Raw genomic sequence first — 17840 nt, 5'->3', positions numbered from 1 at the left:
ATGGTTGTGCGATGGGGTCTCCGGTATCCCCCATTGTGGCCAATCTGTACATGGAGCGAGTGGAGAAGACAGCCTTGACGTCTTTCACGGGCATCTATCCCAGTCACTGGTTCAGATATGTTGATGACACATGGGTTAAAATCAAGCAACAGGAAGTTCACACGTGAGGATGCCAGAAACAACCATTTAGCCTTCTTGGACTGTGATGTTACGATTGGAGAGAACAGGCAGCTCCAGACATGGGTTTACAGAAAACCAACTCACACTGACCAATATCTGCTCTTTGGCTCAAACCACCCCCTTGAACACAAGCTCGGGGTGATCAGGATGCTTCAACACAGAGCCCTACAGGTGCCCACAACTGCAGAGGGAAGGGCTAAAGAACAACAACTTGTCCGGAAAGCCCTCACAGTATGTGGGTACCCACGATGGTCCCTGGACAAAGTGCAGAAGTCCCAGAGAACAAAGAGACCAGATAGACTGGAGACAAAGACAAGAAGAAGAGGAGTGTCTCTCCCTTATTTAGCAGGAGTAGGGGAAAAACTACAGAGGATCTTCACACAGCACAAAATCCCAGTTTACCTTAAACCGGTTAACACCTTGAGACAGAAATTAGTTCACCCTAAAGACAGGATCCCTAGTTACAAACAGAGCAATGTAGTGTATTCTATCAGATACACTGTAACGAACACTACATAGGTGAGACTAAGCAACCTTTACACAAAAGGCTATACCAGCACCACAGAGAGGGCGCCAGTGGACCTCAGTCTGTAGTTCATCTCCACCTTAAAGACACTAACCACGCGTTTGAGGACAAGGAAGCTAAAATATTAGCCAGAGAGAAGAAATGGTTTGAGAGAGGGGTCAAGGAGGCATTCTTTGTGAAACGTTTGAAACCCAGCCTTAACCGGGGAGGGGGTCTGAGACACGCTTTATCCCCTGTTTACAATGGGGTACTCAGGTCAAAGCAGTTTCAGTCTTTTGTTCATGGTAATGAGTCATTCACATCATCAGCAGAGTCGTCAAGGGAGCCATCAGGAGAGGGACAGCTGCCCTGTCATTAGGAGGGTGCTAACTAGAGCACAATAGGTGCTAATTAGAGCTATTGTTTAGTCACTGGCCTATAGCAGTCTGCCTCTCGGTAGGAGGGGTCTGGTTAGGTTTAAAACTCCAGCTTTTGTGACTGCTTGATTATTCTTCTCTACAAGAGTCAAGACAGAAGTTAGACCATCAGAGCAAGAATTTTAGCTGAGGAAGCTTCTGCGATTTGAAGCGAAACGTCCTCGCGTCAAGCAACCCAGTCCAGTCGAAGATCCAAGCTTCTCTACTATGGAAACCACCTGGACAACTGAGAGCCTACACAGAAGTAAGTGCAAGTTAGTCATATCCATCACCACTTTGCCAAGGTCTGTAAGAAGACCCAAACTGTCACCCTCAGATGATAGGAAATTCATTAGGATGTTCATGAAGAACCCAGGAACCACCAAGGCTCAGGCCTGCCATGAACTGGAAACTGCTAGAAAGTCCGCATCACTGTCCACAATGAACCAAGTTTTACATCACCATGGACTGAAAGGGTGCCAGCCAAGAAAGAAGCCCCTGCTCCAAAATCGCGACCTTCAAGCTAGACTAGTTTTATGATCAGATGAGACAGCGATTGAGCTATTTGGCCACAATGACAAGAGGTATGTTTGGAGGAGTAACGGTGAAACTTTCAAATCTAAGAACACTGTATCAACTGTCAAGCATGGTGGTGGCAGCATCATACTCTGAGGCTGTTTTGCTGCCAGTGGTATGGGGGTGAATTGCACAAAGTGGATAGAATAATGAAGAAGGAGGACTACCTCCAAATTTTTCAACATCACCTCAAATCAACAGTTAGATGGTTGAAACATGGCTACAGTTGGATGTTCAAACAAGACAATGATCCCAAACACAAATCAAAACTGGCTGTGTGTTGCATAAAGCAGGCTGACATTAAGCTTGTGGAATGGCCTTCTCAAAGCCCAGCCTCAATCCCACTGAATATTTGTGGACTGCACTTTAAAGCTTGGTCTATACCAGGAAATCAACCAATTTAGATAAGATAAAATAAGATAAGACTTTATTGATCTCACAGTGGAGAAATTCACATGTTACGTCAGCTCTTAAAAAACACACAAGACGAGTGCGAATAGAGGAAAATGTGCATCAAACAGTGTGTGCAAAGATAAGCAATAATAACAATACTTGTAACAATACAATAAAATAAGAAAATGAGGTAGAAATAGAAAAAAAAAATATATATATATATACAGTAGTGTTCAGAATAATAGTAGTGCTATGTGACTAAAAAGATTAATCCAGGTTTTGAGTATATTTCTTATTGTTACATGGGAAACAAGGTACCAGTAGATTCAGTAGATTCTCACAAATCCAACAAGACCAAGCATTCATGATATGCACACTCTTAAGGCTATGAAATTGGGCTATTAGTAAAAAGAAGTAGAAAAGGGGGTGTTCACAATAATAGCAGCATCTGCTGTTGATGCTACAAACTCAAAACTATTATGTTAAAAATGCTTTTTTAGCAATCCTGTGAATCACTAAACTAGTATTTAGTTGTATAACCACAGTTTTTCATCTTTTCTTCACATCTGCGAGGCATTAATTTTGTTGGTTTGGAACCAAGATTTTGCTTGTTTAGTAGTGTGCTTGGGGTCATTGTCTTGTTGAAATACCCATTTCAAGGGCATGTCCTCTTCAGCATAAGGCAACATGACCTCTTCAAGTATTCTGACATATCCAAACTGATCCATGATACCTGGTATGCAATATATAGGCCCAACACCATAGTAGGAGAAACATGCCCATATCATGATGCTGGCACCACCATGCTTCACTGTCTTCACTGTGAACTGTGGCTTGAATTCAGAGTTTGGGGGTCATGTCACAAACTGTCTGCGGCCCTTGGACCCAAAAAGAACAACAACTAATGACAGGGCAGCTATCATTAGGAGGGACAGCTGCCCTGTCATTAGGAGGGTCCTAACTAGAGCACAATAGGTGCTAATTAGAGCTATTGTTTAGTCACTAGCCTATAGCAGTCTGCCTCTCGGTAGGAGGGGTCTGGTTAGGTTTAAAACTCCAGCTCTTGTGACTTCTTGATTATTCTTCTCTACAAGAGTCAAGACAGAAGTCAGACCACCAGAGCAAGAATTTTAGCTGAGGAAGCTTCTGCAATTTGAAGCAAAACGTCCTCCCAGTCCAGTCGAAGATTCAAGCTTCTCTACTTTAGGCCAGTTGATGTGTTCTTTGGCAAATTGTGACCCCTTCTGCACATGTCTTTTATTTAACAGAGGGACTTTGCGGGGGATTCTTGCAAATAAATTAGCTTCACACAGGCGTCTTCTAACTGTCACAGCACTTACTGGTAACTCCAGACTGTCTTTGATCAATCATCCTGGAGTTGATCAATGGGTGAGCCTTTGCCATTGTGGTTATTCTTCTATCCATTTTGATGGTTGTTTTCTGTATTCTTCCACGCGTCTCTGTTTTTTTTTTTGTCCATTTTAAAGCATTGGAGATCATTGTAGATGAACAGCCTATAATTTTTTGCACCTGCATATACGTTTTCCCCTCTCCAATCAACTTTTTAATCAAACTACGCTGTTCTTCTGAACAATGTCTTGAACGTCCCATTTTCCTCAGGCTTTCAAAGAGAAAAGCATGTTCAACAGATGCTGGCTTCATCCTTAAATAGGGGACACCTGATTCACACCTGTTTGTTCCACAAAATTGACGAGCTCACTGACTGAATGCCACACTACTATTATTGTGAACACCCCCTTTTCTACTTTTTTTACGAATAGCCCAATTTCATAGCCTTAAGAGTGTGTATATCATGAATGCTTGGTCTTGTTGGATTTGTGAGAATCTACTGAATCTACTGGTACCTTGTTTCCCATGTAACGGGTAAGAAATATTATCAAAACCTGGATTAATATTTTTAGTCACATAGCACTACTATTATTCTGAACACTACTGTATATATATATATATATATATATATATATATATATATATATATATATATATATATATATATATAAACATGATTGGAATTAAAAAATAGGAGCATCCTATTTACATTATGTGAAGTGGAATTTAGATGTGATAAGGTGACATTAGTGCTGGGATTTGTAAAGGAGTAAAGGCGACTATGGCCTTTCTTGTACAGGGCATCAGTGTTGTGAGTCCAGTCCAGTTTGTGGTTGAGGTGAACAACAGGTATTTGAAACTGTCCACGGTCTCTATGTCCTCCCCCTGGATGTTCACCGGTGGGTGAGGTGGTGGTTTCCTCATGAAGTCGATCACCATCTCTTTCGTCTTACTGGTGTTGAGACACAAGTGGTAGCGCTCACACCAGTCCACAAAGTCTGTGATGACCGACCGGTACTCCAGCTCGTTCCCCTCAGATGAGCTGAAGTACCGAACTCTACCAATTCTGCCAAGAAGACTGACCAAATATTCAGCCAGAATTATGCCAGAAGCTTGTTGATGCCTACCAATAGTGTCTGGTCAAGGTGCAGCTTGCTAAAGGACATTTAACCAAATATTAGTGGGGGGCATATGTATATATTTGAGCCTGTATGTGAAATTTTGATCCCATATGGACTGGAGAAGATCCAAAATAAATTCACACTTGTGCACCCAATTCTTGTTTTTAAAAGTCATGAATGATGTATGCTGTACAATCATTCCATGCTGACAAAAGAACAGTTCAAGGACATCATTAAAAGCCCCAAAATGCCATGAAATTCCGACCCAGTCTCACGGCAAGTCATGATTCAGCAACACGAAATATACATTAATCTATTGGTTCAGGATATTGTCACGAAAAGCATCTCATTTTTGTCACGGTAGCACAAATTCATTCTAATACATTCTGTGATGGCTACATGAAATTAAAAGTGAAGCGGGGGGAGTCGGGAGTGGTTATGTTTAGGGTCGGGGGTAGAAGTAGGGTTAATAGTGAATTAAAAAAAACCCATCACGAAAATTTGAATCATTTCATGACGGGAGCACAAAAAAAAAAAACATGAGACTGGGCTGGAAATTCATGCCCATGATTAGTGTATGTAAATGTCTGACCACAACTGTACATTTCCATGAGGTCAGTTTTACACAAGAAAAACTGTATACAACCCCAATTCCAATGAAGTTGGGATGTTGTGTGAAATGTAAATAAAAATAGAATACAATGATTTGCAAATCCTCTTCAACCTACATTCAGTTGAATACACCACAAAGATATTTAATGTTCAAACTGATAAACTTTATTGTTTTTGTGCAAATATTTGCTCATTTTGAAATGGATGCCTGCAACACGTTTCAAAAAAACTGGGACAGTGGTATATTTGCCACTGTGTTGCATCACTTTTCCTTCTAACAACACTCAATAAGTGTTTGGGAACTGAGGACACTAATTGTGAGTGTCATGACTGGGTATAAAAGGAGCATTCCCAAAAGTCTTAGCTGTTCATAAGCAAAGATGGGGTGAGGATCACCACTTTGTGAGCAACGGCATGAAAAAACATTCCAACAGTTTAAGAACAATGTTTCTCAACGTTCAATTGCAAGGAATTTAGGGATTCTATCATCTACAGTCCATAATATAATCAGAACATTTAGAGAATGTGGAGAACTTTCTACATGTAAGCGGTAAGGCCGAAAACTAATATTGAATGCCTGTGACCTTCGATCCCTCAGGTGGCACTGCATTAAAAACCGACGTTGTGTAAAGGATCTTACCACATGGACTCAGGAAGGCAGGCATTAATGAGACAAATATAACTCTTTAGGAAGTTAGCTTTGAGTTAGCGGAGGTTAACATGCACGCTAACATCTGCAAAATGTCAAATTACTCCAGAGGTGTTATCTGGTTACAAAAACAGCATTTTCAGTTTTAGAACTGTTTCAGGATATGAGTCTTCAGTAAAAATTTCATAACAATATATGAAAAATTGTGCACTTCAGACTGTTCAGAAACAAACACACAGGGATAAGAACATAAATTCTGCCCAACTTCGTTGGAGGAGGTAATTAACACTGGTGTCTCTACATCTAAACTTTTCTCTACATGTGTCTGTGCTGTATGACCCTGTTATTCCTGCATACATGCATGTATGCATGTGCTAGATGGATCAGATTGGATTAGTTAGTCCAGATAACAAATGGAATGTTGATTTCATCTGATGTCACACTGTCTTACTCATTAGGTCCTACTTCCCTTCCCATGTTTAATATTAAGGGTTCAGATGCAAAACCCAGTGAGTCCAAACTCACAAATGTTTAGTCGAGGCCAACACTGCACTTGGCTACTTTGTTTACAACATGGAAAATATTAAAGAATTTAAACATACTATTTTAATTATATTTGTGTAAATCTGTGCATTTTCTAATATGTGTTCCTTGAACTCTCCACTTTAAATGGCATTTTTCTCCATTTAAAAAAATGGACTGACTAGGTTTTGCATCTGAACTCTCCCTATGCACACAAGTACAGAGTTTGTGAATCCACTCAGTGATTAAGTTTGACAAAATGCTTCCACACAGTAGTTATTGTAGCTGGTAGAATGTGCTCTCTCCTTCCAGACTGTTGGACAATGTTCAGTGGAACCTAAATAATGGTCTGATTCAATTACGACCTTCACTAACATATGGAGTCATTTGGTGGTAAATGAGACAGACAGAGGCAGCGCTGCTCTGACGCGTCTCGCCAGTCTTAGCCTGACATAGCACTAACCTCCACAGAATTACCACTGAGAACATACACAAAGGAGGCCCTTTATTTCATGTCTATAAGTCTGTAAGTGTGTGTATATGTGAGTATTAAGGCTATACACACATACACTCATTCCGCACACACACCCAGTGCACCAAATGAATCCCATAAACATGCATGCAATTACTCATTGCTTTGGCGTCTGTGGTAACAAAACGGGGTAGCAGGGCTGGAATTTACACTAACTCACACAATGGCTAGAGCTACACATGAAAAACAAACTTACACCTCACTGTGCTTCACACGGATCTCACTGTGTGGTACGTCTTCTCCTGAAAACTCATAAAGCTGTGGCTTTGTAGAGAAGCTCGTTACATTTTCAACCATCTCAGCACCTCTGCTAATAGCGATCATAAACTTATGACTCCAGCAACAGTAGCTCAGTGGGATGAATGACTTAAGGTGAAGAAAACACAGATGTTTCACTGTTGGAGAACTTTGTTACAGTTGTACAAAATATTCATTACATGTATATATTAGCTACTGCTTTTTTATGAGAAGAACATTTACGATCACTGTTGACTAAGCAACAAAAGGTTTACCCATTTCAACCATGAATTCATCAGTTGCCTAGGCTTAGTGAAAACACAGATCAGTGGCACCCAGCTTTAATACAGATATATTCAAATAAAACACTGATTACAGTTTATTCCCCAATTTCTCTTTTGTTCATCCAAAGCAAAAAATACACACACACGTATATATATAAAACTTTGGACCAGATACTGAAGGGAGCTCGGATGATAGGCTTGGAATTGGGGACATCGAAAAATTAGTCCCTTGTTGAAATAACTCAAAGACAATAAATACTGTCATCTTTTCTCACCAAATTAAAAGGGCATTTAATGAGGACAAACTCATTCAATTCCAGCTCTCATGCACCAGCTCAATCGATAACGCAGTTTTGCTGATGTAATATCCCATAGATGTGTGTGCTGCCACCTTTGGATGTTTTGTCAACTGATGATGGATTAAGAGTAAGGGTAGTTGTCAGAGAGACAGACCATTTACACACACAAAAAAAGAATAATCAAGATTTATGTTTTAAAATTAAAATACATTGTCACAAGATTACAGAACCCTGTGGAACAGAGGTTGTGTGAATGTAGGAAAAACAGACAGTTCTTATGCCTTTTCTCTCTGTCTCTCACTCAACGTGAATTTGAAGTTACTTGTAGCTTTAAATTACCTTATCACTTTATTTCATTTCCAAAGCCTATGGCCATAAAGTTCTCCTCTGTAAGTTAAAAAAAAAATCTAAATAGTCACAAGAAATAAATAAGAAATAATTTTATTCCAAAAGTTGCAAATTCATAAAAAAAATCCATATTATTTAAAGAATTTATTTATTGTTTGTTTGTTTGTTTGTTTGTTTGTTTGTTTGTTTGTTTGTAGAATAACCTAATTTTATGATCAAATAATTCAGCATAATCCTCCTGAAAACCATGGTTATTTGTGCAAGGTTATTTTTTACTGAAGATTCATATCCTGATAGGCAAGAACTGATTCAGTTTTCAAGGCCATAGCTCAAAGGTCAAAGCCAGGAAAAATCTTAGACAATTGGAAAAATCCCCATCTTTAACGTTGAACAAATATTCAAAAATTTATACCTCTGTCAAAAATTGATCAAATGTCTTTCATATTTGAGAGCATCATGGAGGATGGAATTTATTTATTTATTTATTTATTTATTTATTTATTTATTTTTTCGACTGACAAATTTCAATCCGGATCTGATCCCATTCAATTCATTTCAATTTATTTCATTTATATAGCGCCAAATCACAACAAAGTTGTCTCAAGGCGCTTCACACAAGTAAGGGCTAACCTTACTAACCACCAGAGCAAGCACAAAGGCAACAGTGGGAAGGAAAAACGTCCTCTGAGGAAGAAACCTCAAGCAGACCAGACTCAAAGGGATGACCCTCTGCTTGGGCCATGCTACAGACAGAATTTACACAACAATTCACAAAACGAATATACAGGAAATGTTGCCGTTGCACAGGACAGGAGGGTTTCAGAAACAGACATCACACTCATCTCTGGATGGAGCCGCACCTCAAACAGAGAGAAAAAGCAGAATCAGGCATTAGAAAAACAACAAATACAGTACAATGCAGATTACAGATTTTGTGGCCATTTAAATTTAACAGTGAAAACCCCATTTAATGTATATTTTACATTATATCTTAATCAAAAATGCCCCAATCACTCTAATATTTAAAATGAGGTGCAGACTGGCACTCACTGTTGCCTGACAAAGTTTGATGCAGATCTGATTTGGATTGTGGACTTTGTGAACATTTGAATGTAATACTGATGAGCCCATTGGGCCTCATGTATCAATGTTGCGCACTTGTGGCGTAAATTTACGGCGTAAACTTGAAATACACCAAAGTCACCGTGACATGTATCAAGCAGTGCGCACCTGCCCATTTCTGGCGTACGCCTGACGTGATCTTGATAAATGCGGCGGGTGGAAACGATCGTAATTATAATAAACACGCCCATAAATATTCAGACTCCACTTCAGACACACCCTCATTTTACGACATGGAAGACGGGAAGACAGCAAAGAAAAAAAACTCCACCAATCACGACGCATGCCAATAGAGCGTCAAAAGTGGCTGTCGTATCAATTGTTTTGTAGTATATAATCAATAAAGTGTTACAGTGGTCCCTCATTAATCACTGGAGTTACGTTCTAAAAAATAGCCCGTAATACGCGAAACCGCGACGTAGTCAGCGTTATTTTTTACAATTATTATAGATGTTTCAAAGCTGTAAAACCCCTCACTACACAGTTTATACACTTTCTCAATCAGGCATGAATATTTTCTCACTTTTCTCTCGTGTGTAAACACTCTCAAAGTTCAAACCTTAGTAGGAAAATAATACCAAACTGTTTCAGGCCCAAACATTTGTTTGAGAAATAAAAATAGAACGTTTTCCTATAAATAATTATGATGGCATTTAGAACTAACGAATTCATTTTAACGATCAACGAACGAGGTCGGACACATAAGAAATTATTAATAGTGACTGACCAGTATGTCACAGATCGCTCCTCTGCGTCCTGACGCTGCGCCTTTTCCCACTCACACCTGGCTGCAGGTGTCTGTTTCCGAGTGACAAACACAGTTATGAGTAGTTGTTGGCGCTCTTTTCTCTTCTGGGCAACAAGATTTTTATAAACAGACACGCAGAACACAGAACACTGTAAAAAAAAAAAAGGCATGCAAAATTGGACTAAATACTCCGCGAGACTCCGGGGCCACGCCAGGTGAACGGCGTTATAGCGAGGGACCACTGTATTCTCTTTTCACATGTCAATAATTCTTGACGTGGATATTTGCTCGCTCAATTAATAAGACACGCCTAATCTGTCAGATTTCTTTATTTTTTAAATGTATTTCTGTATTTATTTTATTGTGACAACCGAATGGAGACGACAAAACCTGGTTGCAGCACGGGCGAATTAAGGGAATGACAAAACTACAGTTGTTATTATCAATTTCATTGTCTAAAACGATCACACCACATGAAGTTAAGCTCAGCGCTGTTCTGGCTCCAGGCTCGAAGTCTGGAGAAAAAGGCGAGCAGCGCTGTCTTTGCAGTCAGCACTGTGACCACGGATCGTGCTCCATAACAATCCCGCAAAGGCGGGATTTGTATTGATTATTATGTAGTATAATCAGGAAAGTGTTATTTGTGTAACATATGCATTGATTTGTATAATGGCACTGTTTATCATGTTGATCATCTTCATTTTTATGTGGATTCCAGTGCTGGTTCATTTTGGTGTATAATTTACGCCACCTCTCGACCTGGTGTATATTTTCAGTGCAGCGTACGCCAACGACCACATTGATAAATGCCAAGTAGCCCAGCCGTTTTGGCGTACACCCCATATACGCTCAAATACGGGGTGTATTCATACGAAGAACCATTACACACGGTCAAGAACAGTGTTCCGTGTTCTACTGCCTCTACTGGTGGTTGGCTCTCACTGCGGTATTGTATCACTTCCTGTTCCCGAACACAGCGGTGTTTTGCTGTATCTGTTAGCTGTTTAATCTGCGCAGTTAGATTGATCTAGTTAACTAGATAACGATTTGTTTCACAGTGTTATCTTCACGTGCCTTAACTAAAGCACTCCCTCTGCTGAATCACCTCTAAATTATTTACACATTATTCACTTTGTGTGTTTTTAGGAATCCGCTAGCTTAGCGCAGCTACTAGCTCTTAGCCGGTTTAGCATGGCGGCTTCTCCTGTCTCTCCCGCACTTTTCTGCTCTGGGTGTGAAATGTTTAGTTATTCCTCGGCCTCCTTTAGCAGTAATGGTACTTGTAATAAGTGTAGCTTATTACTAGCTTTGGAGGCCAGGCTGGGCGAATTGGAGACTCGGCTCCGCACCTTGGAAAATCCTACAGCTAGCCAGGTCCCTGTAGTCGGTGCGGACCAAGGTAGCTTAGCCGCCGTTAGTTCCCCTCCAGCAGATCCCGAGCAGCCGGGAAAGCAGGCCGACTGGGTGACTGTGAGGAGGAAGCGTAGTCCTAAACAGATGCCCCGTGTACACCGCCAACCCGTTCACATCTCTAACCGTTTTTCCCCACTCTGCGACACACCCGCCGAGGAACAAACTCTGGTTATTGGCGACTCTGTTTTGAGAAATGTGAAGTTAGCGACACCAGCAACCATAGTCAAATGTCTTCCGGGGGCCAGAGCAGGCGACACTGAAGGAAATTTGAAACTGCTGGCTAAGGCTAAGCGTAAATTTGGTAAGATTGTAATTCACGTCGGCAGTAATGACACCCAGTTACGCCAATCAGAGGTCACTAAAATTAATATTGAATCGGTGTGTAACTTTGCAAAAACAATGTCGGACTCTGTAGTTTTCTCTGGGCCCCTCCCCAATCGAACCGGGAGTGCCATGTTTAGCTGCATGTTCTCCCTGAATTGCTGGCTGTCTGAGTGGTGTCCAAAAAATGAGGTGGGCTTCATAGATAATTGGCAAAGCTTCTGGGGAAAACCTGGTCTTGTTAGGAGAGATGGCATCCATCCCACTTTGGATGGAGCAGCTCTCATTTCTAGAAATCTGGCCAATTTTCTTAAATCCTCCAAACTGTGATTATCCAGGGTTGGGACCAGGAAGCATAGTTGTAGTCTTACACACCTCTCTGCAGCTTCTCTCCCCCTGCCATCCCCCCAATACCCCATCCCCGTAGAGACAGTGCCTGCTCCCAGACCACCAATAACCAGTAAAAATCTATTTAAGCATAAAAATTCAAAAAGAAAAAATAATATAGCACCTTCAACTGCACCACAGACTAAAACAGTTAAATGTGTTCTATTAAACATTAGATCTCTCTCTTCTAAGTCCCTGTTAGTAAATGATATAATAATTGATCAACATATTGATTTAGTCTGCCTTACAGAAACCTGGTTACAGCAGGATGAATATGTTAGTTTAAATGAGTCAACACCCCTGAGTCACACTAACTGCCAGAATGCTCGTAGCACGGGCCGAGGCGGAGGATTAGCAGCAATCTTCCACTCCAGCTTATTAATTAATAAAAAAACCCAGACAGAGCTTTAATTCATTTGAAAGTCTGACTCTTAGTCTTGTCCACCCAAACTGGAAGTCCCCAAAACCAGTTTTATTTGTTGTTATCTATCGTCCACCTGGTCGTTACTGTGAGTTTCTCTGTGAATTTTCGGACCTTTTGTCTGACTTAGTGCTTAGCTCAGATAAGATCATTATAGTGGGCGATTTTAACATCCACACAAATGCTGAGAATGACAGCCTCAACGCTGCATTTAATCTATTGTTAGACTCGATTGGCTTTGCTCAAAATGTAAATGAGTCCACCCACCACTTTAATCATACCTTAGAGCTTGTTCTGACTTTTGATCATTTCTTAATAACATTTACATTTACTCTGATGGACTACCCAGCAGTGGGGAATAAGTTTCATTACAGTAGAAGTCTTTCAGAAAGCGCTGTAACTAGGTTTAAGGATATGATTCCTTCTTTATGTTCTCCAATGCCATATACCAACACAGGGCAAAGTAGCTACCTAAACTCTGTGAGTGAGTTAGATTATCTCGTCAGTAGTTTTATATCCTCTTTGAGGACAACTTTGGATGCTGTAGCTCCTCTGAAAAAGAGAGCCTTAAATCAGAAGTGCCTGACTCCGTGGTATAACTCACAAACTCGCAGCTTAAAGCAGATAACCTGTAAGTTGGAGAGGAAGTGGCGTCTCACTAATTTAGAAGATCTTCACTTAGCCTGGAAAAAGAGTCTGTTGCGCTATAAAAAAGCCCTCCGTAAAGCTAGGACATCTTACTATTCATCACTAATTGAAGAAAATAAGAACAACCCCAGGTTTCTTTTCAGCACTGTAGCTAGGCTGACAAAGAGTCGGAGCTCTATTGAGCCGAGTATTCCTTTAACTTTAACTAGTAATGACTTCATGACTTTCTTTGCTAATAAAATTTTAACTATTAGAGAAAGAATTACTCATAACCATCCTAAAGACATATCGTTCTTTTTGGTTGCTTTCAGTGATGCCGGTATTTGGTTAGACTCTTACTCTCTGATTGTTCTGTCTGAGTTATTTTCATTAGTTACTTCCTCCAAACCATCAACATGTCTATTAGACCCCATTCCTGCCAGGCTGCTCAAGGAAGCCCTACCATTAATTAATGCTTCGATCTTAAATATGATCAATCTATCTTTATTAGTTGGCTATGTACCACAGGCTTTTAAGGTGGCAGTAATTAAACCATTACCTAAAAAGGCATCACTTGACCCAGCTATCTTAGCTAATTATAGGCCAATCTCCAACCTTCCTTTTCTCTCAAAAATTCTTGAAAGGGTAGTTGTAAAACAGCTAACTGATCATCTGCAGAGGAATGGTCTGTTTGAAGAGTTTCAGTCAGGGTTTAGAATTCATCATAGTACAGAAACAGCATTAGTGAAGATTACAAATGATCTTCTTATGGCCTCAGACAGTGGACTCATCTCTGTGCTTGTTCTTTTAGACCTCAGTGCTGCTTTTGATACTGTTGACCATAAAATTTTATTACAGAAATTAGAGCATGCCATAGGTATTAAAGGCACGGCGCTGGGGCAGTGTTTGAATCATATTTATCTAATAGATTACAATTTGTTCATGTAAATGGGGAATCTTCTTCACAGACTAAGGTTAATTATGGAGTTCCACAAGGTTCTGTGCTAAGACCAATTTTATTCACTTTATACATGCTTCCCTTAGGCAGTATTATTAGACAGCATTGCTTAAATTTTCATTGTTACACAGATGATACCCAGCTTTATCTATCCATGAAGCCAGAGGACACACACCAATTAGCTAAACTGCAGGATTGTCTTACAGACATAAAGACATGGATGACCTCTAATTTCCTGCTTTTAAACTCAGATAAACTGAAGTTATTGTACTTGGCCCCACAAATCTTAGAAACATGGTGTCTAACCAGATCCTTACTCTGGATGGCATTACCCTGACCTCTAGTAATACTGTGAGAAATCTTGGAGTCATATTTGATCAGGATATGTCATTCAGTGCGCATATTAAACAAATATGTAGGACTGCTTTTTTTGCATTTGCACAATATCTCTAAAATCAGAAAGGTCTTTCTCAGAGTGATGCTGAAAAACTAATTCATGCATTTATTTCCTCTAGCTGGACTATTGTAATTCATTATTATCAGGTTGTCCTAAAAGTTCCCTGAAAAGCCTTCAGTTAATTCAAAATGCTGCAGCTAGAGTGCTGACAGGGACTAGAAGGAGAGAGCATATCTCACCCATATTGGCTTCTCTTCATTGACTTCCTGTTAATTCTAGAATAGAATTTAAAATTCTTCTTCTTACTTATAAGGTTTTGAATAATCAGGTCCCATCTTATCTTAGGGACCTCATAGTACCATATCACCCCAATAGAGCGCTTCGCTCTCAGACTGCAGGCTTGCTTGTAGTTCCTAGGGTTTGTAAGAGTAGAATGGGAGGCAGAGCCTTCAGCTTTCAGGCTCCTCTCCTCTGGAACCAGCTCCCAATTCAGATCAGGGAGACAGACACCCTCTCTACTTTTAAGATTAGGCTTAAAACTTTCCTTTTTGCTAAAGCTTATAGTTAGGGCTGGCTCAGGTGACCCTGAACCATCCCTTAGTTATGCTGCTATAGACTTAGACTGCTGGGGGGTTTCCCATGATGCACTGAGTGTTTCTTTCTCTTTTTGCTCTGTATGCACCACTCTGCATTTAATCATTAGTGATTGATCTCTGCTCCCCTCCACAGCATGTCTTTTTCCTGGTTCTCTCCCTCAGCCCGAACCAGTCCCAGCAGGAAACTGCCCCTCCCTGAGCCTGGTTCTGCTTGAGGTTTCTTCCTGTTAAAAGGGAGCGCCTTGGGGCAACTGTTTGTTGTGATTTGGCGCTATATAAATAAAATTGATTTGATTTGATTTGAAATATCACCGTACGCAATGTTGATACATGAGGCCCATTTGGTGTATATTTTGCATTATATCTCAATCAAAATTGCCTCAGTCACCCTCATTTTCCTGTTATGAATTTACAGTGGGTTGCAAAAGTATTCAGCCCCTTGGCATTTCACATTTCTCATTTGTTTATGGCTTTTCAAATACAAAAACTAAATCAGGCTTCTCAACATAAAAAATTCTAAAATTATGTTCCTTACACTCAAACTGAAAGTAAATTGCTGAAAGTAATTTTTTAATTAATAAATTAATTAAAAATATGAAAGCCAAGATGATGGGTTGCATAAGTAATCAGCCCCTTTGGTATAATACCTGTAAATAAGAAGTCTCTTCGGCTTCTCCCTTGTTTGCACTCGGGGTCGCCACAGCAAATCCAAGGTGGATCTGCATGTTGAATTGGCACAGGATTTTACGTCGGATGCCCTTCCTGACGCAACTCCACATTACATGGAGAAATGTGGCAGAGGTGGGATTTGAACCCGGAAACTTCTGCACTGAAACCAAACGCATTAACCACTTGGCCACCACCCCTGCTGGTGTAATACCTGTAAATAATCTGTTTTATGGGCAGTTTTCTTCAGACAAGTCAGGGGATGGATACATGAACATTTCCATGTCACTGAATATGTCTTGGACTTTATTTACATCAGTTATGAAGAAATACAAACAGTATAGCACTCTATGGCAAATCTGCATGGAGTACATCGTTCACAAAAACTGAGTGACTATGCAAGAAGCAGAAGAGTGAGGAAAACCATCAAGACACCCAGACAACCTGGAAGAAGTTACAGGCTTTTCTGGCTGTGATTGGAGAAATTGTGCATAGTGCATGTTTTGCATTTTGTATCCCCAGTTATACAGCTTCATGATGAAGTGGTGTAGAAGAGGATTTTCTTAAAACGAAGACCTGAAAGTTCAGCTACAATTTGCCAGAAGGTACCTCTGAGAAGCAAGCCTAGATTTACTATTTTGGTGAAAGAAAAGTTGTAGAGATTTTCTTTCAGTTTGAGTCTAAGGAAGATCATTTTTGAAATTTTTATATTGAGAAGCTTGATTACCTCTGCCAAGGAGGTTATGTTTTCAGTCGCGTTTGTTTGTTTGTCTGTCTGTCAGCAGGATCACTCAAAAAGTTTTGAACAGATTTTGATGAAATTTTAAAAGTTAGCATTAAGCAGTTGCAGCTGTCATCACGTTCGGGTGCATTTGTTTTCAAATTGTAATATTTCTTAAATTTATTTTTGTTTATATATTAATAATCTAATGATTATTATATACAATTTTAGAGAAAGAGACAAAAAGAAATAGATCACTGTGCCAAGGAGGGAATGTCTTTAGGGTCAGTGACCCTATGGCCTTGTTTAGAGAAGTGTTTCATAAATGTTAAAAAATTCATATATTTACAGTTTAGTTAAATAATAAATTTAATTTTGTCTCTTATTTGTTTTTGTCTATAAGCACATGCAATATCAATATCAGTGCTCAGATGACAGTAGCTTCTGGGAAAAGTGCAAGTTGCAATAAACTGTGATGCCAAGTGTTAAGGATACATGCTATCCAGTCACAGCAGATGAAACTTTTTTACTACTGAGCAAACATCATCGTTAGACTTTTTTAGGTTCAATGATTCCACGGCGTGTAGATGTTACGGCGTTAGTGACCCCATGGCCTTGGCGGAGGTTTGCACTCTCTGAGTGCTTCTAGTTTACTTTTTGTATTTGAAATGCCACAAACAAATTAAAATGTGTGAATTACCAAGGGGCTGAATACTTTTGCATCCCACTGTACCTACATCACCAAAACTAGATGGATGTTCCAATTTTATGCCTGTTTGTCTTCCAGTTATCAGTCAGAAACCAAGTGCCAAAAAGCAATGACAAATTGTACATAGCAGAGATAACCAATGTTCTGTGAAAATTATCTGAAAAAGAATTCAGAAACCAAAAAAGTTGAAAAAAAGCCACAAAAAACTTTGATTCAAGTCCATGAACTAAATACATACTTCTGACATTTGATCACATCTAATTTAGCTTCTGAAAAGTCACTTCTAACAGGACTTTGACCGTGAAAATTTTTTCCAAGGTAAAATTTTGTGGAATTGGAAACTAGTGTTGGCAGAGACTTGCGCTCTATGATCGTGGTGCTCGAGTCTACTCATGTATTCTCCAAAATAATTCACATTTTGCAGTATGGCTTTAAACACAATTATTCGCTTTTGTAAAAAGTAAATGTTTGTCATCCTGGTGGTGCAAAAGTTTGTTGACCTGTAGCATCTGTCAAATGGGGGGTCAGGGTGTGAGGGGTCTCCTGTGATGGCCTTGGTTTCTCCTCAGGCAGCAGGATGTGGCAGTGTTTTCCAGGCGGTGCAGAGGACAGCCGATGATCTTTAGATCAGTGTTTATGACCCCCTGCACTGCCTTTCTGTCCTCAACTGTGGAGCCCACGTACCACATAGCCAGACAGTATGTCAGGAGTGATAGAAGACCAGCAGCAG

General features: G+C 40.0%; 1 long non-coding RNA gene across 1 annotated transcript; it reads left to right on the top strand.

Annotated features, from left to right (window-relative positions):
• The first annotated feature begins 1461 nt into the window (after nucleotides 1-1461).
• On the top strand, nucleotides 1462-16535 carry LOC117519822. Its single transcript, XR_004563441.1, has 3 exons — nucleotides 1462-1632; nucleotides 11499-11502; nucleotides 16525-16535. It is a non-coding gene; the product is annotated as an uncharacterized LOC117519822 (long non-coding RNA).
• The last annotated feature ends 1305 nt before the right edge of the window (nucleotides 16536-17840 follow it).

Source organism: Thalassophryne amazonica, chromosome 1 (assembly GCF_902500255.1).
Source record: "Thalassophryne amazonica chromosome 1, fThaAma1.1, whole genome shotgun sequence".
NCBI classification, from domain to species: domain Eukaryota; kingdom Metazoa; phylum Chordata; class Actinopteri; order Batrachoidiformes; family Batrachoididae; genus Thalassophryne; species Thalassophryne amazonica.
The sequence above is the reverse complement of the archived record's forward strand: the minus strand, read 5'-3'. Positions and strand labels throughout refer to the sequence as shown.